The 19,927-nt window shown below is 45.4% G+C and overlaps 1 long non-coding RNA gene across 1 annotated transcript in view; it reads left to right on the top strand.

Moving 5' to 3' along the window:
• LOC119363620 overlaps positions 1–8,720 on the top strand; it is a 9,758-nt gene extending 1,038 nt beyond the window's left edge. Inside the window, exons 3-6 of the long non-coding RNA XR_005174165.1 lie at positions 1,058–1,192; positions 1,399–1,582; positions 1,813–1,969; positions 8,459–8,720. This is a non-coding gene — a long non-coding RNA (uncharacterized LOC119363620). The remainder of the gene's footprint in view (positions 1–1,057; positions 1,193–1,398; positions 1,583–1,812; positions 1,970–8,458) is intronic.
• Positions 8,721–19,927: the final 11,207 nt, after the last annotated feature.

Here is a 19,927-nt window from a genome sequence, read left to right as displayed (position 1 = left end):
GGGTTGCAAATTCCTTGCCTTTCTATTCTGGTATTTGCAATCAATGTACAATGCTCTATATTTTTACTTGATGATGTACAGTTGTTGGTACTTTTTGTTGAGAACAGGCTCTTGTGAGTACAAGTAAAAAAATATATGGAATGTGATCATTGTATGGACTGTGCACCTGTTCCATGTGACAACTAAAATTTGTTGTGTTTCCCCGTTGGTTAAGCTTTTCAGTTTATTACTGTATGGGTGATTCAATCTTATTTTCTTGTTATATGGTTTGGGTATTCATGGTTCATAGGAGGGGGTTTATAAGGGAATCAAGAGCTTTTTTTAACAGCATGTACAAAAGGTTCAGCAAAGTGGGACTCAAGTCTGCAACCATAATAGAAGTAAGGCCATGGAGCAAGAGTTCTGTTGGGCATCCTTTGCATTTATTTTGCCAGGTTCCATGCTTCATAGCATGTGTATTCTTCCTCTCTTCATGACAGTTTAAATGGATTTTAAACTTGACGTGTTTTACTTTGCTGGTATCTGACATAGAAGAGAGGAAGAATAATTTTAGCAAAACTGTTTTAGCTAAGAGTAAAAGAGGACCAAGGTTTACCTACAGATCTTGAATGCACGATTGATGCTTTTGTTCGATAGGTTGAAATCTAATAATAAACTTTAGTTACCAGCGTTGTTCACTATTGAATATGCAAATTCAGCATCCTTTATATAATGGGATCTTATGAACTTTTTTTGAAGATTGCTGAGAAGCGCAACCTTTTGATCTTTGAGAACCGCAAGTTTGCTGACATTGAAAACACATTCATTATGCAAGACGAATGGTTTACCTACAGATCTTGAATGCATGATTGATGCTTTTGTTCGATAGGTTGAAATCTAAATAATAAACATATTTGAATTGTGTAGTTGGCACTGATGGAGTATGCCTAATCTTGGATTGCATTTATTGCCTGGTGTTGGTGTGTTTCTTTTATTCTATTTAGGAGGTTTCTAAGCTATTAAGGGAAACATAAAATTTATCAGTTTGAGACTTGCTTCACTATGTGTGCTGCTGCAGGGTGCTTTGGATGGTGGTCTTGATATTCCGCACGGTGACAAGAGATTTGGTGGCTTCAAGAAGGATGAGAAGCAGCTGGACACTAAGATTCACCACAAATTCATTTATGAAGATCATGTTGCTGACTGCATGAAGGTGAGTTGGATCCATTGTCCTTGTGGTGTTATTATAATGCCATTTCTTCAATCCCCTGGGCTATTGTTGTTTTATACATGAATTCTTTTTGAAAGATATCTGAGCCTGATTCATCCATATAAAGTATCCTAAAATAGTGTACTTTGTTTTATTTTTGAAGCAGGTTACCGAATCTTGCTTTAACTTCTGCCCTACCCTTATTTCAGTTAATAGTTGATGAGGAGATTGAGAAGTGCCAATTTCACTTTAGTGGGTACATCAAGAAGGGGATTGCGGCTAATGACATGGAAGCACTGTACAAGAAGGGTAGGGCAGCATATAGAAGTGCCAAATGGGCTTTAGTGTGCTAGCATATATAAGTGTTGCAACCACCATTGTTCCGGCTGTGAGGTATAATGCTAATTGGGCTTGTGAATTAATCATGTCTGGGAATGGATTGCCTCATTGTTGGGGTTTCTTAGTATGTAATTTCTTTTACTCATTTTAGATTCTTAATTCGGTGGTTCTTGATTGCAACCTAGGGTCATCCTGTTCCTACTCACATGTTACATTTGTGTTTTGTATAATATATCCAAGCTCTCACTCCTGAAAATTATCCATCTGTTCTCTGATGCACGTAGGTCACTGGAGAGGGAGTCTGGCTTGCGAGTTTCGCCGATGCGGTCACAACGGCGATGCCAAACTATGAGGAGATACCAAAGGTGTACTGGGAGGCGGTGCTTCCTGGAATCCCAATTCGTCCACCTATTATCAACCTGCTGTTAGCCCAGCAAAATGGTATCTCTCTCCTTCCCTCCCTCCCTCCCTTCCCACCTTGGTGACCTCATTTAAGTTGTTTTGATAATTGGTGGTACAACTTTCCCTCTTTGATACCTACAAATTCTTTATAACGACTCTTAGTTTGCAATCCATTATGGAACATAAATGAACATAATAGATGTGAATCTTTTGTTCTAATGAATGATAAATGTTTGACTTGAAGCATAGACTATTTCATATACAATATGATATGTGTACCATAAAGGATAAATTAACCTTTTCTCTACCGGTGAACTGAGATCTTATAGTGGCTAATTTGATAAGAAGCATAGTCCTTGTATCATTCGGAAAATGACCCTTTTGTATTTCATTTTCAGGGATAGTTCTGTTGTGCTTTGTTTTTATATATGATCTAAAACTACAGAGTTCTTCTGTAGTTTAGATGTCCTGTTTAGTACGAATTTTACTCTCTGAGCTTCTGAAATTAGTATAAGTCTAACAGCCTTGCAACCTGTTGAACCGGTATGGGCCCTAGCCCATTAAGATCTGTCTCTTGGGCCCAAGCCCATGAGAGGTGCTGACCTAGAAGAGGAGCCCCTCTTCCCCCTGCCCCAGGGTGAGCCGCCACATCCAAGATACAGACTCACGCAGGCAACAAGACAGGAGGGGTGGCGCTGTGTGAAGGTACCCATCTCCCGATTCAACATGGTATCGAGCCAGGCGACGAAGGTGGCGGCGTAGCCCCTCGCTGGAGAGGCAGCGGTGGGGCCCAGCGGGGTCAGGCGAGAAAGGAGGCTCGTGCGTGCGTGAGGCGGAAGGTCTGCTGTGGTGCGCGCGGCGGCGGCTGGGCTGGGCTTGAGGAGCTGCAACCCGGCCGGGAGGGAGCTGCTTCCTCTTGTCCTGCTTCGTGTCCCTGGGGTAGCTAGCTGCGAAGGGGGCGGCTGAGGAGGGCTGCTGCGGGCTGTGCAGGCGGCTGCGGCAGGAAGAAGAGGAGGAGGAGGAAGAAGGCGGCAGCGGATTTGGGCTGCGTGCGAGTCAGGCTGAGGCGGGGAGCTGCTGCTGTTGGTGCTGCTGAACAGAGGAGGAACTGCAGCAGCTGCTGCTGCCTTGTGCTGTTCCTGGGAGCTTGCTGAGCTGCTGGTGTTTTTCGGCTGCTTCTTGGTGCTGCGGCAGAGGAAGAAAGAGTGGTTGCCTGCTGGACTGCTCGTTCTGGAACAGGAAGAGCCATGGCTGAACCAACTGGTCTTGTCGAGGCTTTGGAGAAGCTCGCTAAGATCCTCGCGGAGTCCAACTCTGGGGCCATCGTTCCTCGACAGGAAGTGGCTCAAAAGCTTGAAATGTCGCCCCTGGACATGAAGCTAGAGGGGACAACAAATTATTTGAGCTGGTCTAGAAGGGCTTTGTGGGCTGTGGAGCAGAAGGAGCTTGATGGATATTTGTTGGGCACCGTTGTAGAACCAAGGGACACGAGTAGTGCAGAGGGCAAGAGGTGGAAGGTCATCCACTCTGTACTTATGGTGTGGTTGTTGAACTCCGTGGTGCCCTCCATTGGACGCTCTGTGGAGGGGCTATCCTCACCTGCTGAGATATGGAAGATTCTATCCACTCAATACTCTGGCAAGGGTAATGTCATGCTCATTGCTCAGATTGAGGACAAGATTAGGTTGCTGCGTCAAGATGATGGCATGTCAGTGATGACATACGTGGCAGAACTGCAGGCTCTGTGGGCTGACCAGGATAACTGCGATCCCTTGGAACTCTATGATGCGGCTTCAATCGAGTCAGGCCATAAGTGGATGGCACGCAGGCGTGTGCTGAAATTTTTGGCTGGCCTCAAAGGTTGCTTTGATGGCAGGAAGGCTTCCCTGTTGCACCAACCTAGTCTGCCTACCATTCCTGAGGCTATTGCAGCGATGACTCAAGAGGAGGTGCGCCTATCCCTTGAGCATGCAGACATGAAGGTTGTGCCAGCTTCGACATTTGCAGTCAATGAGCGCATGGAGTGGGGAGATCCCACCAAATGTCATATCTGTGGGGAGGTAGCTCACTGGAAGAGAGAATGTCCAACTCGTGGCAGAGGCAGGGGATACAACAGAGGGGGAGCAGGCAGAGGTAGAAGTGCTCGAGGCAGAGGTGGATACTCAGAGACCTCATGGAGCCAGGCTTCTAGAGGTAGAGGTGGCTACTCAGGACACTCAGGGGGTCAGAGGGCTCACATGGCCGTTGCAGGAGACACTGGGACGTCCAAAGGCAAAGATGTAGATGCTGTTGCCTATGGAGACTTTGCTCATTGGGCCTCCACTGATGAAGGTAATCCGGAAAGAGCATCTCTTGCTACTAATGAGAGTGCTCCAGAGTGGGTTCTTGACTCTGGAGCATCTAAGCATGTTGCTAGTAACTCATGTGTGTTCGAATCTTACACTAAGCATCCTCCCTCTCACACAGGCACTATACAAACGGCTGATGGCACAAAACAACCAGTCATAGGGGTTGGTACAGTAAAGTGTACTCCGACCATTTCCCTATCGTCAGTTTTACATGTGCCAGCCTTTCCTGTCAATTTGGTCTCTTTCAGTGCACTCATTGATCAAATGGACTGTCGTGTGATCCTTGACAAGTTCGGTTGCTTGATTCAGGAGCGACAGACGAGCCAGACGGTTGGGACTGGCACCAGGCGTAGGGGGCTCTGGTACATGGACCAGGAGGTGCAGCCGGACTTGGTGTGTGCTGCGACCATGGAGGATAAGGAGAAGCAGGCGATGATCCATCATTGTAGGATGGGGCATGTATCTTTTGATAAGATGAGTAGAATATTTCCGGATGTTATGTGTGGAATAGGCAAAGGCAAGCTGACATGCGATGCTTGTGAATATGCAAAACACACACGGGCCTCATATGTGAGTAAGGGGCTCAGGAGCATATCTCCTTTTATGCTTATTCATTCGGATGTATGGACTAGCCCAGTGGTGTCAATGAATGGGAAGAAGTATTTTGCTACCTTTATTGACTGCTATTCTCGCATGACTTGGATTTACTTGATGCGTCACAAGGATGAGGTGTTTAGCTGTTTTCAGAACTTCCATGCTCTTGTAAAGAACCAGTTTCAGGTACAGGTCAAGGTGCTTAGGACGGACAATGGAACGGAGTATGTGAACAACATTTTTGGAGCTTTCATGGCTGACCATGGGATTCTTCATCAAACTTCATGTCCGGACACCCCCCTCAGAATGGAGTGGCCGAACGGAAGAATCGCCATGTTCTTGAGGTTGCTCGGTCGTTGATGTTTACCATGAATGTGCCTAAGTTCTTGTGGGATGATGCAGTTATGACAGCCACATACTTGATCAACCGAACACCTTCCAGGATACTTGGCATGATATCTCCGTCTGAGTTGATCATTGGAGATAATAAGTTTGTTGTTCCCCCAAAGTTGTTTGGCAGTACCTGCTTTGTTCGTGATCACCGACCATCTGTTGGCAAGCTTGATCCTCGGGCAGTGAAGTGTGTCTTTCTGGGATACTCGTCTAGTCAGCAGGGGTATAAATGTTGGTGTCCCTCTGAAAAACACAGGTTTGTAAGTATGGACGTTACATTCAGGGAGTCTGAGCCATTCTATGGTGAGCCGACTGATCTCAGTCTATTGTTTGCAGAGCTTGACCACCTACACCCTATGCATGATGGTCAAGAGGGGGAGAAGGATGTGTCTCATACTCACGGTGATCCTGTGGACATTAACACTGATAATGATGTGCAGGCTCAGGTTCAACCAATAGTGGGTACAATTCCGGTTAGTACCATCACTGATCATGATGTGCGGGCTCATGTCGAGCCAACTGTCGATACACTTAAGATTGGTGCTCTCCAGGTTCTTGTTCGGGATCGATGGCAGATGAATACCCTGGTGTACTCTCGGCGGCAACCACAAGTGCAGGGGGAGCAGCAAGGCAGGGAGGCAAGAGTGCAGGGGGAGCAGCAAGGCAGGGAGGCAAGAGTGCAGGGGAAGTAGCAAGGCAGTGAGGCAAGAGTGCAGGGGGAGCAGCAAGGCAGTGAGGCAAGCTCATCTGACACAGTGGAGCTGCCCATTGCGTTGCGAAAACCTACACGTGAAGCGGCAAGGAAGGGTGAGGTAGCAAGGAAGGCTCTGCCAAAGGATGATGCTTGTGATGACCTTGATATTGGCAATTTTGTGTCTTACAAGGCTTTGTCACCTTCATATAAGGCGTTTGTTGCCTCTCTGCAAACTGTGTCTATCCCTAGGGATTGGAAGGCTGCAAAGCAAGATCCGAAGTGGCGTGAATCGATGATAGAGGAGTTAGAAGCATTGAAAAAAAACAAGACATGGGTGCTAACCACATTGCCGGCAGGAAAGAAAGCAGTGAGTTGTAAGTGGATTTTTACTGTGAAGCAGAATCCTGAGGGCAAGGTGGAACGGTATAAGGCTAGATTGGTTGCCAGAGGATATAGTCAAACTTATGGAATTGACTATGATGAGACATTTGCTCCAGTTGCAAAGATGAACACGGTACGGGTATTAGTCTCGTGTGCTGCAAACTTCGGGTGGAAATTGCACCAGTTAGATGTCAAGAATGCCTTCTTACATGGTGACTTGAAAGAAGAGGTATACATGGAGATACCGCCAGGTTTTGGCACAGAACAGACTACGGGGAAGGTATGCAGGCTGAAGAAATCCTTGTATGGTCTGAAGCAATCGCCGAGGGCATGGTTTGATAGGTTCAGACGGGCTGTTTGGAATATGGGGTATGGCCAATGTAATGGTGACCACACGGTGTTTTATAGACACACTAATAAGAAGATCACCATTGTTGCAGTGTATGTTGATGATATCATCATCACTGGAGATGATGATGAGGAAATAAAGAGAGTGAAGGGGTGTCTGAGCAAGGAGTTTGAGGTAAAAGACTTAGGAAATCTAAAGTACTTCCTTGGCATAGAAGTGGCCCGGACAGAGAAGGGAATATCTTTGTGCCAATGAAAATACACCTTGGATCTTTTGAGTGACATGGGCATGATGGGATGTCGTGCAGCCCCTACTCCAATTGAACAAAATCATCAAGTAACAGCACAATCAGGTGAGCTAGTGAATAAGGAAGATTATCAGAAGCTGGTTGGGAGGTTATTGTACTTGTGTCATACTAGGCCTGACATTACGTATGCCGTGGGGGTGGTGAGAAGATACATGCATGAACCAAGGAGAGGGCATCTTGATATTGTTCACAGAATCCTGAGATACTTGAAGGGGACTCCGGGTAAAGGGTTGTGGTTTGCGAAGAGTGGACATCTTGAGGTGGATGGCTATAGTGACTCTGATTGGGCTAGCTGTCAAGATGATAGACGATCAACTTCAGATTACTGTGTGTTTGTGGGAGGAAATTTGGTGTCATGGAGAAGCAAGAAACAGAATGTTGTGTCTAGATCAACAGCAGAAGCTGAATATAGAGCATTATCTCAAGGGTTGTGTGATATGCTCTGGGTGAAGAACCTACTATGCGAGTTGAAACTCTTGAGGAAGGGACCCTTAAGGGTGTGGTGTGACAATCAGTTAGCTATAGCCATTGCTAATAACCCAGTTCAACATGATAGGACGAAGCATGTGGAAATTGATCGCTTCTTCATTAAAGAGAAACTTGATGCTGGGATCATCAGCCTTACTCATGTCAGCTCTGGGCAGCAGTTTGCAGATTGCTTGACAAAGGGACTGGGAACAAAGGACCGTAACTTGGCGTGTGACAAGATGGGGATGATAGATATCTACCACCCATCTTGAGGGGGAGTGTTGAACCGGTATGGGCCCTAGCCCATCAAGATCTGTCTCTTGGGCCCAAGCCCATGAGAGGTGCTGACCTAGAAGAGGTGCCCCTCTTCCCCCTGCCCCAGGGTGAGCTGCCACATCCAAGATACAGACTCACGCAGGCAACAAGACAGGAGGGGTGGCGCTGTGTGAAGGTACCCATCTCCCGATTCAACACAACCAAACCAAAACTAAATCTGCAGGTATCCTGTGACAGCCTTGCAACCTAAACTAGAACTACATGCATCTTGTGTAGTTAAAATCTAGCTGTCGTTTGTTGGAATATCAATTATCTTGTTTGTGCACGATTAACCTGCTTATCATGAAAAAGTAGAATATTTTAGGACAGACCATCAAGTTGGTTGGCATTTGTTTAGATCTTTATGAGAAGCAGCTCTTCTCAGTGGGACTTTTCTTTTTTATTCATCTTGGTAATCTAAAAATATACTTCTTAGTTAGATATCAGTTACACAACTAGAACACCATGAATTCACTGTTTTTGTAGGACTCTTGGTGCTGTTAATCAGTGTAATAAACTTGGCATACAAAACACATGTAGATATTGTTTTATTCATCAAATAACACATTCAAAATCCTTGTTGGCAAGAACCCTGCTCATGCGAGTCAATGTAATAATCTTCTCTATGATTCTATCTACCCATATGAGCCACTCAATTGAATTAATTTTGATATTCCAGATGTGCTCTTTTGTTGGTTGCGGTTCTGCATAACTATTGCTGGTCGCTGGAGTAGAAGCAATGAAGCTTGAAGTTTATAAGTTCGGGGGATGGCAACAATACTGCTTTTTACGCTGCATGTCACTGTTATTTCATGTTTCTGAATTTAAGTCCCGAGAACTAAGTGTCGGTGTCGTCAAACTTTAATGTTATGTCATGTCTTGAGAGTTTGGTTTGTGCGAGTGTGTACTAAACAACTCTTGGATGCTATGTTTGAGTCAAATTGGTGTTAAATCTACAACATGTTGTTATATTTGTCACTTGTTTGCTACCACTGCTTGTATGGGGTATGGAGGAAGTTTTGGCAAAAAGGAAATGGCACACTATCTTTTTACATGAGGAAATTGCAGACTGGTGGAGCACTTACTGCTAATATGATAGACATTGATGCATTTAATTGGTTATTTGTAGTATACCTCAATTTTGAATGTGACATGTCATGTATGTACATGCTAAAATTGAGCTTGTTTTTGCAGTTCCATAGGTAGGGTTATGTAATTAGTCAGTATATTTTTAAACTATTAGTTCATCTTCTTTTTTTCAAACTTAGATTTCTCAGCGTGGTAACTATATTTTCAACTAAAAAAATGCTTCCTTAGCTGGTCTATGCATGTTATAGAAATAAGATTTGTTTTTGCAAACTCAGATTTCTCAGCGTCATAAACATATTATCAATATAGTAAGACTTAACACATAGGCTTTCTACTACCAACATCGAATATATTCTTGCAAAATGAAACTATTTTCATCGACAACATGTCTTTAGCGGGTCTCTGCGCCATTTGGCGCAATGGGTCAACTAGTAATGTAAATGCGAGGGAGATGAGTTTGTGATGGGTACTTGGTAAGTCTTGACTTGAGCGAAGACCTCCCCGGCAACGACGCCAGAAATCCTTCTTGCTACGTCTTGAACTTGCGTTGGTTTTCCTTGAAGAGGAAAGGGTGATGCAGCAATAGTAGCGTAAGTATTTCCCTCAGTTTTTGAGAACCAAGGTATCAATCCAGTAGGAGGCTCCTTAAAAGTCCCACGCACCTACACAAACAAACAAAGAACTCGCAACCAACGCAATAAAGGGGTTGTCAATCCCTTCACGGCCACTTGCGAAAGTGAGATCTAATAAAGATAGTAAGATAAGATAAACTTATTTTTGGTATTTTATAATATAGATGCAAAAAGTAAAGATGCAAATAAAAGTAGATTGGAAGCAAATATGATAAGAGATAGACCCGGGGGCCATAGGTTTCACTAGTGGCTTCTCTCAAGATAGCGTAAGTATTACGGTGGGTGAACAAATTACTGTCGAGCAATTGATAGAATAGCGAATAATTATGAGATTATCTAGGTATGATCATGTATATAGGCATCACGTCAACAACAAGTAGACCGACTCCTGCCTGCATCTACTACTATTACTCCACACATCGACCGACTCCTGCCTGCATCTACTACTATTACTCCACACATCGACCGACTCCTGCCTGCTTCTAGAGTATTAAGTTCATAAGAACAGAGTAACACATTAAGCAAGATGACATGATGTAGAGGGATAAACTCAAACAATATGATATAAACCCCATCTTGTTATCCTCGATGGCAACAATACAATACTTGCCTTGTAACCCTTTCTATCACTGGGTAAGGACACCGCAAGATTGAACCCAAAGATAAGCACTTCTCCCATGGCAAGAAAGATCAATCTAATAGGCCAAACCAAACTGATAATTCGAAGAGACTTGCAAAGATAACTCAATCATACATACAATAATTTAGAGAAGCTTCAAATATTATTCATAGATAAACTTGATCATAAACCCACAATTCATCGGGTCTCGACAAACACACCGCAAAAAGAGTTTACATCGAATAGATCTCCACAAGAGAGGGGGAGAACATTGTATTGAGATCCAAAAAGAGAGAAGATGTCAGGACCCCGATCCTGAGTCACACCGATCTAGCATGTAACACATCATATCACTTTGCGGCCTCACGCACGGTATTCCCACGGGTGCCACCTTACCTGGCCCGGGACCGTTTGCGTATTTTGGCTCACGTATATGATAGTGCCGCTAGCATCCATATGACAAAGAACCCGGGCTGACATGGCTAGTCGTGAACCCAAAGTGGCACTAACTTACAGGGACAGGCATCCATGACCCAGCATCGAACGTGTCGGTCATCAGCGAGTGAATCCAGGCTGTAGCACTGGGCTAGCAGGACTCCGGTGAACCGGGCTGTAGCGGGCTAACATGACTCCGGAATTCATCGCGTGACATTTCCCCGAGGGGACAGACACAGGAACGAAGAAGGACACATGCCGGCCAGTCTAAGTGTTCTGGAGCAGTAGCAAGCTACCATGGCTCAGTGGAAACACTAGGAGACATTTCCCGGTAAGAGAGGCTACTAAGGATAAACAACTAGATAGTCAGATCCCACACATACCAAGCATTTCAATGACATACACACAATATGCTCGATATGTGCAAATACAACATGGCATCACAACATGACTCTACGGCTCAAGTATTTATTCAATAGGCTCCGAGGAGCGAGATATTACAAACATGAGTCTCATGACCCAACATTCAGAGCACATAAATCAAAGCACAAACGGAAGCTTAACATGTCTGAGTACAGACACCTACAAATGAAAAAGGCTGAGAAGACTGACTATGTACCAGATCCTACTGAGGGCACAAGATCGTAGCTGAGGTAACAAGCTAAACGTCGAAGTCCACGCGGTATTACTAGCGAGACTGAAGTCTCTCTGCAAAAACATAAATTAAGCAACGTGAGTACAAATGTACCCAGCAAGACTTACATCAGATCTAACTACATATGCATCATTATCAACAAGGGGGATGGTGGGGTTTAACTGCAGCAAGCCAGCTTTGACTCGGTGGCTATCCTGAACTACGACTGCAAGTAACTCTTTTGAGGTGGCGCACACGAGTCCACATATTCACCATATTAATACACCACTATGGATCCGCTCCCGTCTCCCTACGAGAACACCATCCATAGCACTCACGCTTATCTTGTTTATTTTAGAGTATCCACTTTCACTTGTCTATGAACTATGCAAGGGGTCCAAGTTTCCATATCCGAGGAATCCGGCTATTCGAATAGATAATGATAACCCTGCAGGGGTGTACTTCTTCACACACGCTCCCGCCACTTATCGCCCTGTACACGTCATGTAGCTCGGCAACCTTCAAGCAGAAGCCGGGCGAGGGAGTCGGCCACGACCTGACTAACCAAACAAGTCTCTCGTCCAGGTTTATTGCCTATTCGGGTTCCATCCGCAAGGAGATCAGGCCGGGGTGTCGCTCACGGCCCCAAGCGATGTGTGCAGGGTTCCCAAGTCCACCATCCGGGTGCCACTTGGTACACCGGGCCACTGTGCCTAGTCTGTCCCAAGCCCACCTGTACCGGGTGCCACTTGGTAGACTACTAACACTACGTACAAACACCAGAAACTAGTTGCAACTCCTGGACAGAGATCATGTCGATTAATAAGTCGAGAGGGGTCGAGTTACCGGAACCCAATGTGTGGTAGTAACTGGTCATGGATCACAAACACAGAACTCAGTTTCTGAAGACGGCTGCAATGAGACAACCCACCATGTACTCCTACATGGCCTCTCACCGCTACCTATACCAAATCGTGTTCACACACTTAGCTCTCAATGGTAGGGCATGTTCACACACCTCTGATTCATCCCCGATGAATCAGACCTGACTCAACTCTAAGCAGTAGCAGGCATGACAAACAAGCATGAATGAGTAGGCACAACAGGGCTCAAACAACTCCTACTCATGCTAGTGGGTTTCATCTATTTACTGTGGCAATGACAGGTCATGCAAAGGATAAAGGGGTTCAGCTACCGCAGCAAGTAACAGATGAATCGGTGTTGTCCTAATGCATTAAAAGAGAGCAGGAGCGAGAGAGTAGGATTGTATCGGAATGAACAAGGGGGTTTTGCTTGCCTGGCACTTCTGAAGATAATATAGCTCTTCATCGGTGTCATCGATCTCATCGTCGGAGCATCGTCTACTGAGAGGGGACAAATACCGACAAACAAGGAAGAAACACAATCAATGCAATGAACAATATGATGCATGATCATGACATGGCAATATGCTGTTGATTGGGCTAATGCAACTAGCAACAATTTAAATGGAGTTGGTTTGAATCCAGGATTCAAATTCAAACTCCATATGTGAGGGTTTAAATGCCATTTATAAGATTTGTGCTAAACAGCAGCTATAAGTTGTTCTAACATGCATGAAAATGGTACAGATGGATAGATTGGATTTTTCTGATCATTTTTCATATATAAATTATTTAATTTGGAGTTACGGTTGAATTTCTATGAATTTTTGAAGTTTGTAGCATTTTCTGGAATTTCCTGTATAAAAATAAATCCAAAAAATACTTATTGCGTCAGCATGATGTCGTGGTGACGTCAGCAGGTCAAAGGCGATGGTCCAGGTCAAACCTGACCAGTGGGGTCCACACGTCAGTGGCACAGGGCGGAAACAGAGGCTGACCGGTGGGCCAGGTCAACGATGACGTGGCATAGTCAAACTGACGCTGGGACCCACTGGTCAGTGACTAGACTAATTAACAGAGACTACTAGTGCTAATTTAATCCTAACTAAAAGTGTTAGTGGGCGTGGGCCCACATGTCAGTGACTAACTAAACTAACCTAGTTTAATTAGTACTAACCTAGGTTAAGCTAATTTAGTTTAAACCTAAACTAGATTAGTTAGCCGGGCAAGGCCCGCATGTCATGGACCCAGGGGAGGTCAAACCCCTGGTCAACTGAGGCTAACTCGCCGGCGGCTCGATGCCGGCGACGATAGGTGCGGCGGAGGGGCTCGGGTTTGAGCTACGGACGACGGTTTCGAGCGAGGTTTGCGGCTATGGGTTGCTGGCGCTTGCGCGCATCCATTGGTAGCATCGGGAGGGTGAGACGTGGCCTGAGTCGAGCGCAGCGTCGACTTCGGCGGCGGACGGAGTTCGGGATAGCGCGGGCGTGGGGCTGCAGCTCGCGTTCGAGCGAACGGAGAGCAGAGGCGGTAGCTACGGGGCAGCAGGAGCACGTCAGAGCTACTACGCGAGGCGGAGGTGCTCGGGGGCACGGAGCTCGCCGGCCATGGTGGACGACGGCTTCGGGCGCTCGCGGGGCAGCGGCTACAGGGCACGCGCGAGAGAGAGAGGTGAGGGGAAAGGAAGAGGGGCTCACGACGGACACGCAGAGCATGCCAGTGTGCTCAGGGACGTCCTGCGTGCGGTGAATCGACGGCGGCGGTGGTCGGAGCCCGAGGTGGAAGACGACGGCGATGGCGACGTTCCAGGCCCTCCCGGCTTGTGTGGCTCATCGAAGATGAAGAAGACAACGTGGCGGAGCTTCTGGGCGCGTTGGGATTGCGTGGGGTGGCCAGTGGCCGCGGCTATGGCGAACGGCGGCGACGGCTGCGCTCGGGGCTCACAGGGAAGAGAGGGAAAGAGAGAGCCAGAGGAGGGGGAGCGGTCCAGAGGGAGAGGGGAGAACGAGGGGTGGCTCTGGGTGTCTCCGTGGCGTCGTCTAGGAGGGACCGGGGAAGCAGGAGGTGGCCGGGGAAGCAGGAGGTGGCCGGGGAAGCGTCGGCGCCCGCCACGCACCTGTTCGTCCTCCTGGCAGAGGAGGAAGATGACAAGGGGGGGGGGCGCTGGGCTGGGCCGGCCAGATGGGCTGGCCAGCTGCGCTGCGACAGGTGAGTCCAGGTGAGGTTCTCTCCTCTCTTTTATTTAATGTTTCTGTTTTCTATTATTTCTGTAACTGTTGGGCTTTATTAAAAATATCTAGGCACTTCCAAAAATCATGAAACTAATCATGGCTACTGTTTAGAATATATCCAACAGTAAACATTTTACTTTATGATTATTTGAGCATTTTAAATATTTTATAGTATTTAAATGCCCAAATGCAAATAAGTAATGATTTAATTCAGAAATCCAGAATGGCCTAGAAAAATGTGCACCATTTTTGGGAGAGGTTCTAGACCAATTCAAAAATGATGAACTTTTGTGAAGGGCATTTTGGGTTCATTGAAATGTTTTTCAGTTGAACCTGGTATTTTCAGGGAGGGGCTAGGGGTTCTGTCATCCCCATTTCAACTTTCATAAAATTTAAACATGATGCACACATGAAGGGAAGCCCTGGTGCAAAGCCATAAGCTAGGGATGTGACAACTCACCCCCACTAAACAAGAATCTCGACCCGAGATTCAAGCGTAGGGTAAGACGAAGGGGGCACGCAAACTAACACAATCTTCACGATCCAGGTTGCACTTCAAATGAACGTTGATTCAATCACCATCTTTGTCTTGTCGTCTTGCTCTGAGAACTCCAGCCAACACGACCACGAGAGGAGAAGGAGACTCTAGAAGGATCGATCTTCTCGAAGATCGAACAACTTAGGATCAACTCGCAGAATGAGGCATAGTAACACCACTCGAGCTGAGACACAAAACACACATCTAGAGGGATGGAGTGGAACAAATGACGAGGGTTCACTAGGTAGACAACAATTCCACGCTTAAAAGGGTGGTGAACGGTTGTCAACGTAGCGAGGAGTTGAGTTTCCATGATGCCACAGCGGGACATCCTAGAGGAGGGTGATTCGTAGATTATTACCTTAAGTGGCAAAAAGAATTACCTTTGATTCAGAGATCATCAAAAATATTTTATACCAACCTAAGGCAATTCTCGAGCGACCATTTGGAGGGGTTCGGTAGAATGGCATACCCGGATTAAAATGGATGATGTGGATTACCTTGTTGAAAACAACACAAGGGGTGATTTTAGTAACTAGGGAGAAACTCAACAGTAGAGAGTAAGTCCACTGTTTAAAAAGTTATAGCATCACCGAGTAAACTGAGAGCAATTCCAGTTAGTGTCAATGATAACACCTAGCGCTTGTGCGTGCTCTCAAGAACTTGAGCATTTCCATATTCATCAGGGTTTACCAATCTCCGTGTCAAGGATCCTGTCAACACAACATACTACCATGATGGATAGTGTTGGACGATGCAGATGCATAGGAAGATAACAACTTCTCAGATTTCACCTTAACGAGGCCAAGGAAACAAAATCTGGATGATCGACCGAGAGACATTTAGCACTCCGCTTCTAATGTTCTCCTTGATGTGCTAGCGTAATCCATAAATAATTATGGTTTGATATCTAGAACATCAAGTAAAAGGTCGGACTTCGGGAACACAAAAATCCACAAGGAACGACTAGGGAGTAAATCCTGCGAAATCCTTATGGGGAGGTGGCCAACTTCCTCAATCAAGCTACTATAATAATGGGTCTTCCGGCTGGGTGTGTTGGCCACGACATCCACCTTACCGGTTATCGAGGGACCAATATTATAGTTCTTGGGAAATGTTCCAACCATCATATCTGCCTGAGATTCAGATCTGGTTGGTGTCAGGATAATCCAGACTCATCGAGTCTAGGAAGAAAAATGAAAGTTTGCAACACAATTCGACGAGATAACGTTGCGAGATTCTCGGGAAATGAACTACGATAGCAAGCTCCAAACATGAGCTGGTTCTGCTACAAACATGTGAACACGTTGTCCCAGAGAAGCATGACCACGTAGTAGTCTTATAATAAAACACTACCGAGTTCAGGTTGGGAACCATCATCGAGGATATCGAAGTCCTTACATAAGTCCGGATTAGCTCTTATGAAGGAACTCCTTCTCCTTGAACAAATCAATCAGTGGCTTGGCGTGCTAGGAACACATATAGAATGGAGGTAGCGAGCCTATCAAACCATAGCATCTTCGCACATGCATGACTGACTTGAGATGATTCCAGAGGAAGCAAAAAATATACTTTCTCGAGTTCACGGCGGCAACTTACATCAAATGCACGTGAATTAGAGGAAGTCACTTCTTTCATCCAAACATATGCTTCATGCACGGGACATGAAGAAAATGCTTACACAAGTTTCCAACACTAGCTTAATGTTCAACAAAATCATGGAGGAGATAAGGATGTTGTCAATGGCTCAACAACAATTCATCCAGGTTTCCTTTTAAAAGTAATTCCATAGTTAAGTGAACACGGTGATAGCATTGGTCAGACCAAAGAATATAATGGTGTATGCTCGAGGAAAAACCACGAGTAAGACAACATTACGAATTTTGTTGGTCCTGATTGATTTGACGATAGCCCATACTCAATCAAAGGTTTGGGTAAGATAATAGATCCAACAATTGTTCACAAGGACCAATTGATGAAGATATCATCTTGCTTCAACACACACACACACACAAAAAGATATCCCTTAACATGAACTAAGTCGGACAAGCTTTTATCTTCCAACTCTCCAAGTTGTTGTTTAGCTTGACCAACTAGCTCAGGGGTATCCCACACAGATTCTTGGAGAAGGGGTGGTTTACAGGAAACCATCTTGATCACGAACTCAACATAGCGGTCAGGTGACAACCTGGTAATACTTCCGAGAAGATATTCGGAAAATCACAAACCACCGATATGTTATTAAGCTCGAGAACACTCTTGCTTTTCAGGACAAGACAATATGATCAAGGAGCAAGGGATTGTCACATCCTAACTCCTTGGTTGATGAGTGCACCCGAAAATATGGACTAGGTAGCATGATCTATCTTAGAATGATGATTCAAGAACCAACACACTAAGAATGAAATTATTGTCCTTTACTACCAAGTAACAAGGTTTCTAGGAGGATTGATTTCACACATCATAGTTGACATGTCGGCATTCCGGTTGCAGCAACACGGGGACTGAGGAGTGAATAATGATGGAGAGAGTATCACTATATCGAGAGTTCATAGGATGGTGTGCAATTCCCATGATATTCCTGATATAAAAATGGTAATACCTCAAGGTAGAACAGACCAGAAGCTGGATTGCAACTTGATCTGCGGAACACAACTGCTTTGACCCAATCCTGGAAATGGAAAAGGGTACTGGAGTTTGTTTCTCCTAGTCACTCTGGAATAGAATGGCTTGATGGACCACAAGAGTAATAGGCATCGATGAACTAATGCACATATACTCTTGACTATCAATTGATAGACGAGGGTCAGAAGACAACTAGAGCGGGACAACTCAAAGGAACATACGATTTTCTGAGTTGTGGATGCATGGTTTAGCATGTCGAACGAAGTTCAACATATTTCTTCCGGATAACCCATGCAGAGAGGTAGAACTGGCAGATTCACAATATAGAATGGAGAACTCATCAAAAGCACTCTAGTTGTGATCTTTTGGTTCAAAAGAACTCCTGCCAAGAATGGTTCATGGTATTTGGAAGAACGATATACCACGGACCTCGAGGACTATCGCAAAGGTTACTAATATCTTAAAGGAACTAGCAAATACGAACAACATGAAGTAGGGTGAATCTTGGGTTCAAAACCCAGGAGTAGAATGCCTACTAACTCGGTGGCATCACGGGATGCTTTCGAGAATGATGGCCAGAATCATCACACTGGGAACACAGAACATGGCTAGATTACTAGATGATCCCCTAAGACAGCTAGGGTCATAATAATAGCTCCAACATATACGTCGAGGCAATAGAGTATCTCAACTCACCGAATAGTGTGGTTAATCTGGCCCAAAGGAACATCGGAAACAGGAGGAAGGGATTTGCAAATGCATCAGACTATTTAGAAACCTGGGATGACTCGGACAGCATAACGGCTGTAAAAGCTCAAAAGGATTGGAGACATGCTATAAAATGGTGGCATAACCACTCGATCATCATAATATCAAGGTTCCGAGATCAACTATGAACATACAGAAGATAGTAGGAACTGAACTCAAGCTTAATTCCAACAATAATATGAGTCTACGGATTAGTAACACGTGATCCTGATAGAAGAGGAGAAGCCTAGTGCCTTAACCCCGTAGGAAAGATAAGATGACTCAGATCAAAAGGGCATGAGATATAAGGAGTAAAAAGAGCCTTACATTCCATCCCACAATCAATTCCCTTATATAACTAAAGAATTTCTAGACTCAACTTCGACCAGCTTGGCTTGGTAATCCTACAGGCAGTCAAGCTCTGATACCAAAGCTGTCAGGACCCCGATCCTGAGTCACACCGATCTAGCATGTAACACATCATATCACTTTGCGGCCTCACACACGGTATTCCCACGGGTGCCACCTTACCTGGCCCGGGACCGTTTGCGTCTTTTGGCTCACGTATATGATAGTGCCACTAGCATCCATATGACAAAGAACCCGGGCTGACATGGCTAGTCGTGAACCCAAAGTGGCACTAACTTACAGGGACAGGCATCCATGACCCAGCATCGAACGTGTCGGTCATCAGCGAGTGAATCCAGGCTGTAGCACTGGGCTAGCAGGACTCCGGTGAACCGGGCTGTAGCGGGCTAACAGGACTCCGGAATTCATCGCGTGACATTTCCCCGAGGGGACAGACACAGGAACGAAGAAGGACACATGCCGGCCAGTCTAAGTGTTCCGGAGCAGTAGCAAGCTACCATGGCTCAGTGGAAACACTAGGAGACATTTCCCGGTAAGAGAGGCTACTAAGGATAAACAACTAGATAGTCAGATCCCACACATACCAAGCATTTCAATAACATACACACAATATGCTCGATATGTGCAAATACAACATGGCATCACAACATGACTCTACGACTCAAGTATTTATTCAATAGGCTCTGAGGAGCGAGATATTACAAACATGGGTCTCATGACCCAACATTCAGAGCACACAAATCAAAGCACAAACGGAAGCTTAACATGTCTGAGTACAGACACCTACAAATGAAAAAGGCTGAGAAGACCGACTATCTACCAGATCCTGCCGAGGGCACAAGATCGTAGCTGAGGTAACAAGCTAAACATCGAAGTCCACGCGGTATTACTAGCGAGACTGAAGTCTCTCTGCAAAAACATAAATTAAGCAATGTGAGTACAAATGTACCCAGCAAGACTTACATCAGATCTAACTACATATGCATCATTATCAACAAGGGGGATGGTGGGGTTTAACTGCAGCAAGCCAGCTTTGACTCGGTGGCTATCCTGAACTACGACTGCAAGTAACTCTTTTGAGGTGGTGCACACGAGTCCACATATTCACCATATTAATACACCACTATGGATCCGCTCCCGTCTCCCTATGAGAACGCCATCCATAGCACTCACGCTTATCTTGCGTATTTTAGAGTATCCACTTTCACTTGTCTATGAACTATGCAAGGGGTCCAAGTTTCCATATCCGAGGAATCCGACTATTCGAATAGATAATGATAACCCTGCAGGGGTGTACTTCTTCACACATGCTCCCGCCACTTATCGCCCTGTACACGTCATGTAGCTCGGCAACCTTCAAGCAGAA

The sequence above is a fragment of the Triticum dicoccoides genome, chromosome 2B, assembly GCF_002162155.2.
Source record: "Triticum dicoccoides isolate Atlit2015 ecotype Zavitan chromosome 2B, WEW_v2.0, whole genome shotgun sequence".
Classification (NCBI taxonomy): domain Eukaryota; kingdom Viridiplantae; phylum Streptophyta; class Magnoliopsida; order Poales; family Poaceae; genus Triticum; species Triticum dicoccoides.
The sequence above is the reverse complement of the archived record's forward strand: the minus strand, read 5'-3'. Positions and strand labels throughout refer to the sequence as shown.